The sequence below is a fragment of the Oryctolagus cuniculus genome, chromosome 13 (genome assembly GCF_964237555.1).
Source record: "Oryctolagus cuniculus chromosome 13, mOryCun1.1, whole genome shotgun sequence".
NCBI classification, from domain to species: Eukaryota; Metazoa; Chordata; class Mammalia; order Lagomorpha; family Leporidae; genus Oryctolagus; species Oryctolagus cuniculus.
Window position 1 is genome coordinate 26,929,346 of NC_091444.1, and position 16,950 is coordinate 26,946,295.

The following is a 16,950-nucleotide window of genomic DNA, read 5'->3' on the forward strand; positions in this document are numbered from 1 at the left end:
GTCTCCCACATGAGTGACAGGGACCCAAGTTCTTGAGCCATCAACTGCTGCCTTCCAGGATGCACATTAGCAGGAAGATGGATTGGAAGCAGAGTAGCCAGGACTCAAATGAGGCACCCTGGGGCTGGCATCGTGGTGTAGCAGCTAAAATCTGCTGCCCATGATACCAGTTCAAGTCCCAGCCACTCCACTTCTGATCCAGCTCCCTGCTAGCTGCTTGAGAAAAACATAGAAGATGGCCCAAGAGTTTGGGTCCCTGCCACCCACATGGGGCACCTGGATGAAGCTCCTGGTCCAGCCTTGGCCATTAAAGCCATCTGGACAATGGACCAGCAGCTGGAAATCTCTGTCTCTCCTTTTTTCTCTGTAGCCCTGACTTTACAATAAACAAACAAATCTTCCAGCCACACTGCCTTCTGTCATGCTGCAGCCTGGGGCCTCAACAAACAAATCTTTAAAACCAGGCACTCCAACATGGGATGCAGCTGTTCCCAAGTAATAATGTAACCGCTGAGGCCACGCCAGGGGCATCAGAACAGCTCCTGGGCCTCGGCCAAGGTCTGCAGCGGTGCCTGCTTGGGCGTTGTTTCCAGGGTCAGTCCTGGACCAACATCCCCTGAGCATTTCCACAGCGTCATCAGCTGCGGAATGTACAAAAATAGTCCAAGGTTCCCCTGGCAACCACCACAGCAAATGGCAGCCAGCAGGGGCACACTGGGAAGCCCTTGGGCTGGGAAGAAAGCCAAGGCTGCCCTCACCGGTCACTACCTGACCTTGGCCAGCCAGTGCTGAGTGGCAGAGACCACCTGCTGGGAGCCCAAAGGGGAGAAGTGGGTTGCAGGAGTGATGCCATCTCCCCAGAGCACTTGTCCCAGCCGGCCGGGTCATCCAGGGCCTCCTGTGGCTGCCCCTTACCCGAGGGGGTAGTCAGGGTACTCGGGGAGTCCCCAGCAGGAGACTCGATCTTGCTGTCTGACATGAGGCATGCCCAGTGTTGCCACGGTGCCCCGTGCCCTTGCATGCCCTGCCCTGTGCCCTCGGACCAGCAGCTGCCTCCGCTCTCCCATACTTCTCTCGTCACCACCTGACCTGGAGACAGAGCTGGGCTGTCTCTCCCCCAGCCATGGACGAGGCTTCTGCTTTCCATCTCTCACCTCCTGGAAGGTTGAACCTGCTGCTTCTGCCCAGGTGGGGTCCCCTACACACAGCTCAGCCCACCTTGTACTCAACCCCCTCCACCTCCCCCCCCTCCCAAGCTGAATGCTGCTCATAGCCATGGCCCCTGCCACGAGCCTGTTCACGATGCCAGGGGCCCCACGTGCCTCTTGTCCAGGTCCACTGCCGAGTGCCTGATGGGTTCAACAGTGGCACGCCACCGAGCTGGGACGAGCCCTGTGCTGCACGTGGTCTTGGTTATTTCTCGTGATTGTCTGCAAGGAGGGATCGATGAGGCGCAGATGCCAGATGGCTCTCAGGGAAGCCACACCCCTGACAGCTGCTAGGAACTGCAGCTGGGGCTCCCAGGTAGGTCTTCCTTCCTCCCATGCGCTTGCCATTCTGTGGTCCCTGAAGAGCCAGGGTTCTCACCCTGGGGCAGGTGGAATGAGGATGCAGCACGTGGGGTGGGGGCAGAGACTGAAATCCTGGCGGAGGAGCCTTGAGGTCTTTAGGAGACTACCTCCTGTCCTTCCTGTTTCTTTCCCCCCTTCCCTTCCCTCCCGCGCTCGTAGTTTAATCCTTCATCAGACGAATACTTACTCTGCTCTGGTCTCCAGAGCATTCTGCTCTGAACACGACGGGCGCTGTCCCCTGAGCGAGACTCATGTGCTGAGGATGTGGGATACAAGCGGACTTCAAAAAGCTCATGGAAAACAGAATTAAAAGATGAGCTTATTTTGAGCATATTTTTTGAAACCCATAGTTTTTAATTACGAATTTTCCATGAACTTTTTGAAGTCCCCTAGTACAGGCTTAGGGTACTGAGCTGCATACATCACCCAGAAGGAGGCAGTGAGACCGAGGCCCTGCCAGGGGGGTCTTGTAGGATGAGAGGGGTGGCTGAAAACCACCCCGGAGACAGGGGGTGACAGTGATGCCCATGGGGAGTCCTGGTGAGCCATGGCTTGGACTCCTTGGGTGCATCTCCCCCATTTTTCTGGTGCTGCCACTCAGGGCCCTGGAGGAGAAGCTTTGACCTCAGCACTGGGGACCCAGTTCCCTAAAATGCACCTCCTGCTTTCCTCCCCAAGCCCTCTCACCTCCTGCCTTTCCCATGTAGCCATGACCCCCCCCCCCCAACTGGACCGTAAACCTCCCATCTCTACCACTCCTTCTAGACTCAAGGAGTTCCCTTCTGTGAAACAGAATTTATGGGAGGCCACTGATTTGGACTGAGTAGATCGATACAAAATACTAAGCTTTCACACCACCCAATCAAACCTTAAGCTATTCACTTTAAGATCTGACCTTCTGAGAAATCAGGAGAGAGATGACAGCCAGATCCCATTATGCCAACCTGATTCCTTTAAGGAAGGTAGCTTTGAAATGACCAGTCGACTTATGTCCTGCCTCTACTTTCACCAGCCTTTTCCTTTCTTTCCTTTCCCTTCCCTTTCCCTTTCCCTTCTTTTCTTTTCTTTTCTCTTTTCTCTCCCCTTCCTCTCTCCTCTCCTCTCCTCTCCTCTCCTCTCCTCTCCTCTCCTCTCCTCTCCTCTCCTCTCCTCTCCTCTCCTCTCCTCTCCTCTCCTCTCCTCTCCTCTTCTCTTCTCTTTTCTCTTCTCCAGGCAGAGTGGATAGTGACAGAGACAGGGAGAAAGGTCTTCCCTTTGCCGTTGGTTCACCCTCCAATGGCCACCATGGCTGGCGTGCTGCGGCCGGCGCACCGCGCTGATCTGAAGGCAGGAGCCAGGTGCCTCTCCTGCTCTCCCATGGGGTGCAGGGCCCAAGCACTTGCGCCATCCTCCACTGCCTTCCCGGGCCACAGCAGAGAGCTGGCCTGGAAGAGGGGCACCCGGGACAGAATCCGGCGCCCCGACCGGGACTAGAACCCGGTGTGCTGGTGCCACTAGGTGGAGGATTAGCCTGTTGAGCCGCGGCACCGGCCAGCTCACCAGCCTTTTCAACCTATGGAGCTCAGTTCCCCACCCAGCTCCTGGGGTTCTTGTCTGGTCACAGGCTGATTTAAGCAGGTGTCATGGCCTTGGGTCCCAGTTCCTCCACTTCCTGCCCAGAGCACCTGCTACTGTGCCTGGGGAGCAGCAAGTGAGGACTCACGTGCTTGGGTTCCTGCCACCCATTTGGGAGACCAGGATGGAGTTCCCGACCTCAGCCTGGTATAACCCGAGCTGTTGAGGGCATTTAGGGAGTGAACCAGCAGATGGAAGATCTCTATCTCTTTGTCTCTTCTTCTCTGTCACTCTTTCAAATAAATAAGTAAATCTTTTTAAAAAATTGCTAATAAAAGCCAGTCAGATCTGTAAAACACAACTTGTTGAATTTTGTTGCCATTTTCCACAACTTATCTGAATTCCACATGTTCATCCATCAACCAACCAGATATGTTTTCATGCTTACTATGTGTCCAGGACAACTGCACAGTTCTGGGGCTGGGAAGGGAGGAAGAAGCAAGAATTCGCCCAGCCCTTAAGGTTCCCCAAGGAGTAGGCAGCATGCAAAGTGGTTCCCCCAGGACAGGAGCTGGGGATCTGCAGGGACCCTCACCACAGGGTCAGAAAGACTTTTCCTGGAAATTTCCAGAGTCCGGTAGGGGTGGCCACCAGCAGCCACCTGCACAGCGCGACACTGCCCCCTGGTGTTCGGCTCCTGGAACTCTCCAGCAGCTGTTCAGTCAAGCCCAGAAGATCAAGTTCCCCTCAAGATCTTCTATTTTTGGTGCCCAGTGTTTCCATAATGAAATGCTAACAGGAGCAGCCAGATGGCTTCCCACAGGACCTTGCAAGCTGCACCGCTGAACTGTGTTCTCCAGCTTGCTGTTCCTCAGGGGCTAGATTTGCTCCTGGCTCCCAGGTGTCCTCCTCCGTTCCATATGGCCCCATGATAGGGTCCCAGGGCAGCGGCCATGTGTTGGCTGAGCTGAGCACCGAGCACGGCCTCACAGGGAAGCCGTGTGCGCATTCAGAGTGACGTGTTGGAAAGAACACTGGATCCAGGGTCAGGCGGCCTGGATACTCTCCCCACGTCAGCCACTAAGAGGGGGTGAGATAATGCTGACAGTAATAGCTGCATTTATTCAGGTTTTGCTCTGAGTCAGACGTAGCGCTGACAGCACGGCAGCCGTCGTCGACTTTGGTCCCCCCAATGAGCCTAAGCAGTGGGTTTCGTTATTATCTCTGTTTTATGGGTGAAGAAGTCAAGGCACAGAGGAGTTAAGAAGCTTCCCCAAGGAGTGGTAGAGCAGGACTTGAGCTTGTGTTCCTAGGAAGCCACTAAGCCACCTTGAACTATGGACTGGAGAGAATCAGAAGCTAGTGGTAGGGTCCAGAAATGCATATTTCTAGACAGTGCCCAGAGGGCTGAGGCGGAGCCACCTTTGGAATCCATGGGGTCCCAGCAGATCTAACGACCAATGAGCCCCGTGCCAGCCGAGCACTGGAGGTGAAGCTGTGGTGAGGGGAGAAGCCTGGGTTAGGGCCCTAATCCTCGTGGGTGTCTGGGCAGGAGTGTTTCGGAGGAGAGAGCAGCCATCTGGCACGCTGCCGCTGCCCCTGCCCCTGCCCCTGGGAGTGGTTTGTAGGCAAGGGGAGCACTTGCCGTCCTGTTTGTTAGGCCACACGCCCAACATAGACAATGTGTGTTATTAAAAATCTACGCATGGATTTCAAAGTCTTTTGTACTAAAATAAACCGATCTTTTAATTCCATGTTCCACAAGCTTTTTGATGTACCCACATACACCCATAAGTTATAGATCTATCATGTCAATCATCTCATCTCCTTTAGAACCATTATATAAATTTAGATGTAGTTAAAAGGTACACATTCATTGGGGGGAGGAGGGGAGTGCTCACAGCACTGGTTCACTCCCCAAATGGCCACAAAGGCCGGGGCTGGGCCTGGTTAAGACAGCAAGCAGAAGACTCAACCCAAGTCTCCCATGAGAGCAACAAGGACCCAGTTACTGTCCCTGTAAGTCATCACTGCTGCCTCCCAGGGTCCACAGTAGCAGGAAGCAGCAGTCAGGTACTGGAGCCAGGTACTGAATGTGTTCTGTGGACATCTCAGTCAACGTCTTAACTGCAAGGCTAAATGCCCACGCTTACATGTATTCTTGGTTCATTTGACAAATACTTGAGATCTGCAAGGTGCCAGGCCTGAGGCTGCTGTGTGGGGGAAGCTGGCAGGACCCCGCCCTTGTGAGCCAGCTCTCTAGGGTAGAAGGCCGGCAATCCATGAGCCACAAACAAGCAAACACACACACAAAACATCACACACCCCTCGACACGACTCTCAAGGAAGTGACAGTGCAGTGCTGAACAGTAGGGTGGCAGAGGGACCTGATCAGACCGAATGGGCTGGCACTAAACGGAGACGAGAGAAGACTTCTAGCTCGTACCCGCCGTGAGTTACTGAGTGCCATCGTGTTTGCTGTGTGCAGCTTCTCCGGAGTCCTCTCCGGGACAGCGGGGTGGCCCTTGTTTCCTGTGTGGATGCCGAGGGGTCCCTGCAGAGCTAAACCCGGAGCTTCCTTTGCACAGAAAGGTCTCAGACCATCATGTCTGGGGATGAAGTAGTGATGCAGGCCAGGGGCTACGGCTCGGAGTCAAGGTGGTCTTACCACAGTCAGGGCCGTGAGGCTTGGCTGGCTTGCCTGGCCTGCTGGGAGGATGCCTGTGGCCCAGGGGTGCATGTGTGCACACGCGTGTGTGACAGCAGTCCCCAGCTCCTCTGTGTGCTAGTCTTTCTTCTGTTCCCCATTGGGGACCCAGCAAACCACGTCTGGCTTTGCCAGCTGCTCCCTGTTGGACTGGGCCAGGGGGAGGTGGAGACTGGAAAGCTGGAGGGGTGTGCTGCCCCCTCCTGGTTCCTCACTTCCCAGTGCGGTGCTTCTTCACCCCACAGCAGCAGCTAAATCCAGTTTACACTTCTCCCAGTGCTTGCAGGACCAACTTCAGGACTCCCCACTTACAGCGAAGAGCTGGAGATGGCGTCTACGAGGTGGGTGGGCCACCAGGCAGGGTCACGGCCACTACTGCCCTCACGTCCACTTCTTTCATCCAGCTCTTCAGGTTCTGTGTGGGGGTGGGGAAGCACTGTTTCTTACTTCCTTTTTAAAACTTCAGGGGGCCTGCGCTGTGGCGCAGTGGGTTAAAGCCCTGGCCTGAAGCGCCGGCATCCCATATGGACACCGGTTCTAGTCCCGGCTGCTCCTCTTCCAATCCAGCTCTCTGCTATGGCCTGGGAAAACAGTAGAAGATGGCCCAAGTCCTTGGGCCCCTGCACCCATGTGGGAGACCGGAAAAAGCTCCTGGCTTCGAATCAGTGCAGCTCTGGCCATTGTAGCCATCTGGGGAGTGAACCAGCAGATGGAAGACCTGTCTCTCTCTCTCTCTCTTTCTGCCTCTCTCTGTAACTCTTTCAAATAAATAAATTAAAAAAAAAAAAACACAACAGAAAAGTTCGATCATTTTTAAAGCTCTGCTGAGGTATGACTGACATACAGAAAACCGCCCACATTTAAAGGGGTGTTGAGCTTGGACTTGGGCATCCCCCTGGGACATCACCAGCACAGTCAGAGACTGACCATGCCCCTCACCTCCAGGAGTTTCCTCCTGTGCCACCAGGCGCCCTGTGGCCTGTGGTCAGAACACTCAGCACGAGTGCTGTCCTCAGGCCACGCTGGGAACTGTAGGTGCCACGGCTCACCGACTCACTAATCTAGCATCCCCGGAACCTGATGCCACGGACTAAGTTCCCTCCCATTTTCTCCTCTCTGCAACCCCTAGAGCTGCGATTCCATGCCTGGCTTCTTCGAGTTGGACTCTTTCAGGTGTCCCACACACCACACGTGGAACCACATAGTATCTGCCTTCCTGCGTCTCGCGCATCTCACTCAACAGAACTTCCTCTGGGTTCACCTGTGCTGTTGAGATTGGCAGTATCTCCTGCCTTCAGTTTGTTAAGGCTGGATCATACGTCATCGTATGTATATGCTACATTTTCTTTATTCATTCATCTGTTGATGGGCATTTAGGTTATTTCCGTGTCTTGGCTATGGTGAATGAGGAAAAGTACAGTTTCTCAAACGAAAGTAAACAAAAGAACGTTGTACAAAATAGAACTCTGTTGACAGAAAGGCCAGGCTGGGAGGGTAAAGGCTGGCTGGCATGCGGAGAGAGAGCTGTGACGTGTTGGGCACAGGTGGTGCTCTGGGGACATGGGTCAGCGCTTTGCAGAGATGTACCCAGGGGATCCCACTCAGTTCCAGGTCACAGACAGCGATGTTCTGCCGGTGTCATCCCCGAAAGGACAGGCACACGACACCCTCGTGGCTGGCCCTCCTGTATCCTTTCCGAACTTGAGAGCTACCAGCTGGGCTGACTCTCAGGAATCGGGGACTCCTGTCCTCTGCCTTGCAGGTCTGGTGTGAACAATGAGCATATGCACTGGAACTAGCCATCTTTGGGGACTTTGCACCTGCCCGTCCTCTGAACGGGGCTGCTGGTTTCCTACTTTTGGGCTGTCCCAGGAAGTATCTTCCCTAAGTTGGGAGTTCAATTCTGCCCCACCTAGCTCTGGTTCCCTGGGGTGCCACCTTCAGCAGTGGCCTCCATGCCTCCAAAGCTCCAGGAGGTGCCACATCACGGATGAGGCATACACAGAACAAGCCGGGCAACCACGATGCCCAGTGCCCTCCTTTGAGCGGAGATGGTCTGCTTCTGTCCTGGACCATGTCTGCCTCAAAGCTGTGGCTCTGGGCTCCCCAGGGCTCCCCAGGGTTCTCGGGTCAGCAGCCTTCCCTGCAGTCCCCTCCAGCTCAAGCCTTCAAGGGCAAGCTAGAGGCTGGCCCGAGTGACCACAGCAAGTGGTCCTCCAAGCGGTCCCTCCCTAGCGCTCATTACTCTTGGACCAAGATCTTCTTTCTGCCTTTTCTCTTGGGGTGAGTTCTTTCTCAAAAGATGCCTCGGGGGAAGGTGTTTGGTGCGGATCACTTGGGATGCCTATATCCCATACTGGAGTACCTGGGTTTAAGTCCCAGCTCTGCTTCCAATTCCAGCTTCCTGCTAACACACACCCTGGAGGCTGCACTGATGGCTTAAGCAGTTGGGTCCCTGCCACCCATGTGGGAGATCTGGATTCAGTTCTGGGTTCCTAGGCTCAGCCTGGCCCAGCACTGGCTGCTGTGAGTATTTGAGGAGTGAACCAGTAGATGGAAGACACCTTAGTTTCTCATGCAAGTAGACTCCTGGGCTCCCTGCATCTCAGAACAGACAGCCCATTGGGTGTTGATGTTATCTTCAAGTTATAGGAAGGGACGCTGAGGCCTCGGATGTTGGATGCCTTCCCTGAGACCACACAGGATCTGCAGAATCCCAACTCGTGGTCAGTCCTGTGCTTACACATGACAGCAGGCTGTGTGGCAGCCCAGCGCGGTGTTGGTAGGTTATGCTCTGTGACGGCCACATTACAGAACTGCAGGGGCTCCCACCCAGGCCCAGCATCAGAATTGCCTGTGAAACTGAAAAACACAGATTAGGCCAATGCCTAAGCCCAGGAAAATCTGATTCCCTAAATCTGGGTGGTCCCAGGTATAGTACCTGTGCGGTCCGTGTTCATTGTTCACGGCAGATATGAGCCACAAAGGCACAGTGAACACCAAACTAGCAAATACTGAACTAGGGGAAATATAATTAGGTTCCTTTGAGCTTCTAGTTCCAACATTTTTATCCAGTCCATGGCATTGTGTTGTGTTTCTATTTAAAGATGCCTGATTTACTAAATATTGATTCATTAACTGCACTCATAGCCAACTGTGCCTGAAGGAAGCTATTCTAACCCTCGTGTTTTCCCTGTAAGACTCATCATGGTGTTGGCATTGTGGCATTAAGGGTTAAGCTGCCACCTGCCAGGCCAGCATCCCATATGGTGCCAATTGGAGTCCTGGCTGCTCCACTTCCAATCTAGCTCCTTGCTAATGCACCTGGGAAAGCAGCTGACAATGTCACCTCCAAACCCACATAGGAGACACTGAAGAAGCTTCTGGCTTTAATTTGGCCCAACCCTGGTTATTGCAGCCATTTGGAGAGTGAACCAGTGGATGGAAGCTCTCTCTGTCTCCCTCTCCCTTTCTCCCTCTAACTCTGCCTTTCAATTAAATAAAATAAATCTTAAAAAGAAAAAAACTCATCACAACTTTCTTTTGAACACTAGACAGTGCTGCAGTGCCATGCTGGGGTCACCAACAATGTGGAAAACATGGCACCAAACAGCCTGCATGGAGGACGCTGGTTTATAGAACAGCTGGAGCAAGAGGGCAGCCCGTGCTCGCTCCACTGCAGCGCTGCAGGGAAGGGGCCCGTGGAGCAGCTCACACCCTGCCCTGCTCGGTGCGTGTCTGTGAGTGACCCCAAAAGGCAGCCAGGGCTGCCTTATGGTTCCAGGCAAGCAGGTGACTTTGCAATCCATAACTAGTGAGGACGGACTGTGTTTTAAGAGCTCTGTTTGCCCAGCACCATGCTGGGTCTTATGACAGCTGCAGCAGAAGGTAGGGGTTGGGACAGGGGTAACAGGGGTGCAGGGCAGACACTGAACATGGACAGGGGAGCCACTGGGGAGATGGGGAGGGCCTCAAAGCCAGGCAGCACACCTTGAGGGGGGCTCTGGCCTGACCTCTGCCCTCCTCTCAGCCCCCAAATCACCGCAGATTCTGGACCCCACCCTCACATCATGAGTGGCAGGTGGGTGCGTTGCAGAGGCCCAGGACACAGGAGGTAGACATTCTGGGGCTCCCAGCCCAACTTCACCTTCCTAGCACCTCTCCTCCACCCCAGCCAGGAGCCCCTCTGCTCCTGCTGGGTCCTCAGGGAGTTTCCATGGTGGCTGGGGTGGGAGTGCCAGGCAGTGGGAGGGGCCGTGAGACAGTGCCAGCTAGGGTCAGTGTGCTCAGCAGGGGGGCAGCGGTGGACGAGACACTTCTGCATTTGCTACGGTGCTCTGGTGTGGACATCCTGTAAGGTCACGGGCACAGCCAGAGAAGCTGCAGCCTCAGAGCTGCTCCGTGTCTCAGGTAGCAAAGCTGGGCCTCTGTTAGTCCTGACAGTGAGGCCAAAGGCTGCACAGCCTGCTAGCTTTGGTCTTGCAGCCCAACACTCAGGTGGGTTGGGACCCAGAGAATATGTGAGATGAACACCCAGCAGGTCCAGCTGCCACCGAGAGGAAAGAAAGGGGTGGAGGGAGCCGCCCACACAGCTGATGGGAGGCGCGAAGAAGATACCGCATGGCATGCACAGAACCTCATGTTGTGTGTTTCTGTTTAAAGAGCCCGCACTGACCACAGGACGGCGATTCATTAGCACTGAGCTCATGGCCCATGGTGCCAGACCTCGGGCCTGAATAAAGCCCGAGGTCAGAGCCCATGGGTGTTCTCTATAAGGTCCCTTGCATGTCCTGGTGCCCCTTTGGAAAGGGGGTCCGCAGAGTTCACAGGGCCCAGAGCAGGTCCCAGCCAGGCAGACCTAGGAGTGGCATGGGTTCCAGGTGGGCTGCCCGCAGCTCCCAGAGGAAGGAGGCTTGGGAGGGGGACAGCCCCAGAGCTGAGCTTGGAGAGGGGGACTCAGCAGCACAGGGAGAATCAGAGCCCGGGACACCCGTGGGCCCCAGGTGGGAGGGGACACTTAGGGTCTCTGCTTGCCCTCCCAGTTCCCAGGGCTCCCAGCTCCAGGTGTGAGAAGGAGACCTTTCTGGGAAACCCTGGTCAGGTGATTGACAGCTCCAAGAAGGGATAGGGACAAAGTGGGTGAGGTTTGTCTACAGAATTTGCCCCTGGGTCTCCTTTAAAGTTTTCATCTTTGCTGGCTCCAAACGGTCTTTTTAGCAAAAACAAAAACCTCCTCACTGATGCTGTTGTTTCTTGCTTCCCCTCCGTGGACAAGAATCGTCATCAGAACCACCTGTCTGGCCTTCCCCTGCCACCTCCTGCACTTCAAGCACACTTACTCATATCTCATGTTTGCTGCCCACAGGGGCTGGGTACAAGCAGCTTCCTCCCCTGGACCCACGCTCGTGCCTGTGGGTGCCCTGGGGGTTGTGGCCCTGCCTCTAGCCCACCCCTGCCTGGACCACCTGGGCCTTCCCTACCCCCAGCTCGGGGAACAGAGTCCCACGGGTAAGGCCCTGCTTTCCTGGAAGCAGCGGCTCTTTGCTTAGTCCAGGCCTCTCCCTTGGGGATTTTCCCCAGTGCCTCACCTGGCTCAGCCCCTGCCTTCTGGCCGCCACACGCATGCTGGCGCCTGCTGCTGTGCGAGCCTTGCTTACATGGGGCTTTTCTTTGGGACTAGCTTTTGCATATGTGTGTGTGTGTGTAGGCATGTGTATGTGCACATATGTGTATGCCTGAACCTGTATGCCTGCATGAGCATCCCAAGGATGGGCAGGTGTCATTTCTCTTCCTCTCTCTGGTCACTTGGCCTAGGGTCCTGCCCAACTGTCCCAGAGCCACAGGCAGGGATTCTGGGGAAGAAGAATCAGAAAGCTGCTCCCTACCCCACCCCCTGTCCCCCATCTTCCTCCCACTGCAGCCTGGCCTGCCCAGGAAGGCATCTCACATGGGTTTTCAAGGACTCTGATTGGCAGGGAGGGGCTGTGAACCCCAGCAAGGCAAGAGGGCCCGTGCAGGAAGTGTCTGGGTGGTTCTCCAACTGGGCAATCAGTTAACCCAGGGGTTTCTTGCCAGTGACTCCGGGGAGAATGAGGGGTTGCCTCGATGTGGTGGTGGAGACACAGGGCCCAGCCCAAGTAGCTGCTGCGCTTGGGGCTACCGTGTCCCAGTGTACTTGAAGAATGTGCTTCAGAAGTCTCAAAGGTTAGAAAACCATCAGCCTATCCTGAATCCACAGCCTTCCCCCATTCTAGGCATCCTCAGGTCCGGACAAGGTGCATGGGGCTGGAGGGAGGAGCCCACATGGGTCTCTAAGGCACTAGGACTCCAGTGGCCATGTCACCACGGGAGGCCGTGGGGAGCCCTCTGCTTGTTGGTGGCTGGAGAACACAGTGCCCAGGGCTGGCTCAAGGCAGTCAGTGCTCCCAGGGGTCGTATGGTTAGGGTGGGCAGAGATGGGACCCCAGTGCGTCTCTGGCTTGGACTCAGATGTTTGGGGATCCCAGGTACACAATGTATAGCAAGAAGTCCCATTTCCCTTGCCTAGGAAGACCCAGGCTCCAGTCGGACTCCCACTCAGCAGCCTCGGGACCCTGGGGCCTTAGGTGAGCCAGCTCCCTCCTCTGTGAAAACAGAGTGGCACCATGCCCACCCCTCCTCGTGGGGCCGTACTGTGAAAATGGCCCAGCATGGTCCACATGCGAGGTGTGGCTGCAGCCCTGGCCTCTGCCCCAGTGAGGACAAGGACTAGGGCAGCTCTGGGGTCTTGGCACAGTGCCTGGCCTGGTGCCTCTGAGCCAGGCTTGAGAGGAACTGGGGTGTCACCAGCTCAGTGGCCACCACCATCCTCAGTGCTGTGAGGGTTTTGTCTGGTTGGAAAGAGTGGCTGCAGAACCCCCGAGATGCCTCCTCCTGGGCACGGCACTGGGCCCCTCAGAACCCACCCCAGGATGCAAGCCTGTTTAGTCCCGCCTTTCTCCCTGCTCAGCTGCCCTGCGTGCTGCAATCCAGAGCAGGTGCAGGATGCAGGTTTCTTCTTGGGGGGAAGTGGAGCAAGCATGGCCCACCTGGGTCAGGACCAGCAGAGAGGGAAGTCAGGAAGAGAGAGCTTTCAATGTGGCGGAAATGGCCGGCTTGAAAATGTTCCCCAAGGGATGGTAAAGGCGTGCACGACAGATCAGAAACTAGAACTGGAGTGAGGTGACCTGTCAGAGGAACAGGAAAGCACAGGTGTGCAGGTCCAGGCTGTTCCTGGCTGAACCCTTGCCTGTCTGTCCTGGGACATCACCAGGACCCAGGGCCAGACCCTCTGGCAGGCGTCTTAGAAGCTTCATCTATGGGAAAACACAAGCAAGCAGTAAGATTCCAAAGAAAAGAAAAATACTCACTCCTCACCAATAGCCACAGACCACTCTGATGCCAGGCCCCATAAAGAATGACCCAACCCCAGCTGTGGCAGGCATCTGGGGAGGGAACCAGTGGACAGAAGACCTCTCTTTTCCCATCTCTGTGTGTCTCTACCTTTCAAATAAATAAATTAGCTTTTTAAAAAGCCAGGTCTGTGTCTAGGTCTGTGGTCATGCATTCCATGTGACGGTGACAGTCCCTAACTCCAACCACAACCACATAAGACGACGAAATCTGGGTCTGCTTTTCCATGTGTGCGGGCATCGGCGACCAAGATCACCCAAAGCCACAGGCACCCTGCAGCCAGTTCTCTTCTGCGTGGCTGTGTGCTGGGTTTTATCCATCTTGCTTGGTTTTGTCTGTCTGCTGCCCAATGGCCTTTCTACATATTCCTGGCTCTGGCTCAAAGGAAGTTGAGTTTGGATTAACTGAGGCCAAATCCATCCGTGGAGCTGGGTGGGTTCCAGAGGTGTTTCTTTCTTGGTGTGAGGGGTGGTAGCAGTGGCAGGGGGGAAGCTAGAGGGGGGCAATCAGCAGCATGGAAAGACGGGAAAGCCAGAAGGCTGAGCTGCTCCTAGGTGTCTCTCCACAACCAGGAGTCTCTTCCTCTGTGCTAATCAGAACCTGCTTGAAACTCATTCTGGCACTGGCTGCATGACCTTGAGGAAGGTGCTCCTGCCATTCTCCGCCTGCCCCCCACCCTCCTGCTGCCACCTAGCGGGAGGCTGCCTGATGCTGCACCAGTGGGCGCCTCCTCCTCTGGCCCCAACAATGGGAGGAGAGAGAGGTCCCAGGGGTGGCAGTCCTGACTCCCCCCCGCCCCACCCTGCAGAGCTGGGCTATGGCAGTGGCCAATTTCTGTCCTCATGCCCCTGCAGTGCTCCTGGCCAGCCCTCACCTACAGCTACAGCACACGTCAGATCCTGGAAGCGAACTGAGAGGCCAGGGCTAGTAAGCCATGATCTAACCAATGCAAACCACGGGTATAGTAGTAGGGAGCTCAGGAAGGAAGACCACGGGCCCAGAGGAGGACAAGAATACAGACGCTCTGGTAAAGAGCATAGATAGACCCAGGTGAGTCCCCGTGTCACCACTCACTAGCTGTGTGACTTCAGGCATTATGGCTAACCTCTCCAAGCCTCAGTTTTCCCATCTCTAAAATGGGAACACCAATATCTTCCTTGCATTGCTGCTGCGAGGATGAAATCAGATAACGCATGTGAAGCACGTGTGTCCAGCCCACAGCAGGACTCTGTCAGCGGCACTGCAGAGCGGTTTAACAGCACAGACACTGGAGCCTGAGATGACGCGGGTTAAGTCATCAAGTTGCACCCTGTTTCTGGGGCACGTTGCTCATCTGCAAAATGGGTTCACTGACGTTCGAAGGGGCTGTTGGTAGGATGAAGCGAGTCAAGCACCTTGATCGTGCCTGGCTTTTGCAACAACTGTGCGAGTGCCCCAGGATCCATTCGGTCCTTTCCGAAAGTGGCGAGCACGCGTCTCCTGCACCTGGCAGGCCCAGGACGGGGCTGCGGAGGTCACCTCCTGGCCTGCAGGAGAGCCCGACTGCCATCTCCCCGCACTTGCCTGCCTACTTCTTGCCCAGGTTCTCCCAAGCGGGATCTCCCACCCTTTCTGACTCTGTCCACAGCCACCACTGGAGACCTCTTTTCTCCCTCTGCCCATGCCAGCCGCAGACTCAGGGGAGCAGGGCTGCTGGGCTCTGTGGTTTCCCCGGGAGGGGCCTGGGTCTGCCCTCGGGCAGAGAAGCCCCATTCATCACTCCGCCAGCCAGCGCGCATGCCAGGAACTAAGGGATGAGTCACTGCCCGGCCCGTGCTCCACTCCTGACTCGCGGCAGAGGCCCTGTGTGCTGCACTTGTGTGTGGTGTGTCTTTCCACCCTATGAGTCAGAGAACAGCAGTCATTCTGTCATGTGACCCCCCGGGCCTGCCAAGGAAGTGCGTGCACGGGGTTGCTGGAAAACCCTCGAAGGCCAGGAGGGCAGCTGCAATGTCCAGAAAGAGGGCGGAGCAGAGGGAGCTGAAGTTAGAACTTAGTGACATCATCCCCAGGAAAAGAGCACAGGGGGCTCTGGCTGGAGAGGCGGGAGCCTGCGGGCGGGAGAGGGCCCTGGCTGGATCACAAGGGGCCGGCACTTGGCACGGAGATGAAGCTGCTGCCTGGGATGCCTGCATGCCAGATTGGAGTGCGGGCATTCAAGTCTCCTCAAATCCTCCCAGCTTCCGCCTAATGTGCGTCCTGGGAAGCAACAGATGACAGCTCAAATAGGTTGGGTCCCAGCTACCGTGAGGAGAGGCCCAGACTGAGTTCCAGGCTTCTGGCTTAGGTTTGGCGATTGCAGGCATCTGGGCAGTGAGCTAGTAGATGGGAGAGCTCTCACTCCGTCTCTCTGCCTTTCAAATACAATGAAAATTTTAAAAAATAACTGGATCACAAGCAGGCGGGAGTCGTACCTACCTCACCCCAAGAAAAATAACATGACCATCAGCATATAAACACAAAGCTTGGGCAAAAGCTCGGATCAGTACAGAAAACTGTAAGAAAGAAAGTGGATGAGCCGCTGTGCTCCTCCACTGAGACATCTTCTGCAAGCTCAGACTGGCACCTGCCCGGCCCAGCTGAGCTCCTGGCCACAGCACGGGTCTGATGGCACTCCTGCCCCTGTCTTGGGACACCGCGCCTTCCAGCTCCCAGAGAGGCCAGTCACATCTGGGCTGCAGGATCAGGGTCCTAGTGTTAGCTTGCTTGTCAGCGGGCCGTATGGCCCTGGGTACATCACTCTAAGTCTGATTTTTCTCTTGGGTTGGAGATGGGGTAACTGTGGGGAAGATTTGTTACGAAGACAGAAGTCGCGAGGAGCTACAGAAACCAGTGCAAAGCCACAAACTCTCTTCCACATGAGGGAAGTGCCGGCTGACGGTCATTCAAGGGTGGTCCCGGACCCAGCCCTCCCGCTCCACAATTGTATGTGGCTTGTCCCCTGGGGCCTGAGGACTTCTCCAGATACCCTGGGATCAGCTCAGAGCAGGGAGGATTCAGGCTGCGGCCCCTGGCTGACCTTTGAGACCCCACCCTGGACCCCAGCAGAGCCCATGGTGGGCAGATGCCCAGTTCAGAACTCCACCCCGATTTGCAGCCAAAATAACCCTGGCCCCATGCAGATCCTCACTCCGGCCATGGCTGGGCTAACTCCCCACGCCATTCTCGCTCAGAGCCTTTTCTGACTTCAGGAAGCTCTGTGGCATTTGTTTCCCATTGTAGTGACTCTTGGCAACACAAAACGAATTTGTATGCTTACAACAGGGACGATAATAACCATATGGGAGGCCTGGCTTTGCTCTTTCCAAACCATGTCTATGCCCATCTCAACCAATACGACCACAGTGGAAGCCATCGCTATTCTGCTTTCTAGAACAAGAGGCTCAGGAGACCCCCGTCTCTCAGTAGCACGGTATTTCCCTGGGCCCCTCCTGCAGCTGGGCCAGCTGCTGACTCTGTTCCCACTGGCTCAGCCTGGCCAGGCTGTAAGAGGAAACCCCCCGCCCACACCCAGCCACACGGCCCCTCCCCGTACAGAGACCCTTGGAAGCTGTGAATCCAGGCCATTCCAGACTGACCCAGGACCATGCCCTGTGCTCACAGGCTGTCCTCGTGACCCGTCAGCCATGTGGGTGCACGAGACTTTTT

General features: G+C 55.6%; 1 protein-coding gene across 13 annotated transcripts in view; it reads right to left on the bottom strand.

Annotated features, from left to right (window-relative positions):
• PACC1 (proton activated chloride channel 1) overlaps positions 1-16,950 on the bottom strand; it is a 161,125-nt gene that overhangs the window by 58,783 nt on the left and 85,392 nt on the right. The gene's annotated exons all lie outside the window — the stretch shown is intronic.